The following is a 1,505-nucleotide window of genomic DNA, read 5'->3' as shown; positions in this document are numbered from 1 at the left end:
TCCTTACGACTGTCCATGCATTTTTTTCATTCTTTGATTGTCATGTCTCCACTTCTTTTAGAAATCCTGTATGGACAGTTGAGATTCGTAGGATGACCTGGTTGTATGTTCAAAACATCAAGGCGACCATGTTGATACATCAGATGAGGCACACAATCATTTAGGATTATCTGTTGAAAAACATAGTATTAACTTCGTAGTTAGCAATGATGTACTAGTTTTAGAAGTATGCAAAAGATGCACGGGTGTCGTAATAGTAAAAAATCTTACCAGGGTATCTCCATGGTAGTTATCGTAGTTCAACACGTGCACTAGTGGCACGTATTGACCATAATGTTGAGGAGTTTGATTGTAGATATTGTAATTCTCAAGATCGGTATAAAATGCGATCAGATGATTTTTCTCCTCATAAATTAATTCGGGGCCTTCAGCATAGTAGGTTCTGTCTACCATCTTCTGCACATTCTTTAAAGAATGAAAATAAGCTGTCAATGGAAATAAGTTGTCAACTATTTTGAAATAAACAATATAAATTAGCTAATAACTATGTTTGAGAAAACTCACATAGCGGTAGAATTGGAGGCGTATCAACAAGGACCCAAATGTCCATATTGTCTTGCTCGATTTTAGGATCACCAAGATCCATGGTGACAAGCATACCCTCATCAAAAACATACATCTTGCAAAGTGCTTCCCAATTTTTGCAACCAAAATGGGTTACACTCTCAGAATTGTACATCTTTACTTCAAAATCCACACCATGATGGGTCCTTAGGTGAATTTTCTTTGTTTCTATACTTTCATGGCATTCAAAACTCATCCTCTCCAAGACATAGCGTCTTGCATGGCCTTCAAAACCCATCGTCTCCAAGACATAGTGTCTTGCATAGCATGGGATAAGCTAGTCAAATTGGAAAAGGTGAAAACTACACGTTGAAATAGTTGAAGTCGTGCTTATAATTACGAAAAAAACACTTGTCATCGTTGTGTACCGTTTCAACATTGAAGGTCTCCTCGAGCTTAATGCTGAAGCGCCGATCTTCGTCTAGCTCAAGGAACCTGTCGCACATACCTCGGTCGTCGTGGCACCAGTCGCACTCCACCGGGCTGTTTTCGTCGTCCGAGTACGACATTTCCTATGTTCATAATTCAAATATTAAACTTATACAATTAAATGGATGTACTAAAAAACGTAAATTAGATCATTATTATTCATCACGGGTTGACTATCGGTCTGTCGAGCCTTTTCTTGAAAACTCTCAGCTCACGCGTGGTGTACATATTCGACCGTATGTGATGGTAGCTCCTCCTTTCATTCCCAAGTGCATTACACCAAATTGTCTAGCACACGGGAATGAAGGAGAAGCTACCCTCACGACAACAGTCGGGATTCTTCGTCCTCTCATATATATATGGTGGAGACTCTCCCTCACTGATTCCTCTCTGACATTTGCGACCGTCGGTGATGGTAGCTCCTTCTTTCGTTCCCAAGTGCATTACACCAA

The sequence above is a fragment of the Triticum aestivum genome, chromosome 1B (assembly GCF_018294505.1).
Source record: "Triticum aestivum cultivar Chinese Spring chromosome 1B, IWGSC CS RefSeq v2.1, whole genome shotgun sequence".
In the NCBI taxonomy this organism is placed as follows: domain Eukaryota; kingdom Viridiplantae; phylum Streptophyta; class Magnoliopsida; order Poales; family Poaceae; genus Triticum; species Triticum aestivum.
The sequence above is the reverse complement of the archived record's forward strand: the minus strand, read 5'-3'. Positions refer to the sequence as shown.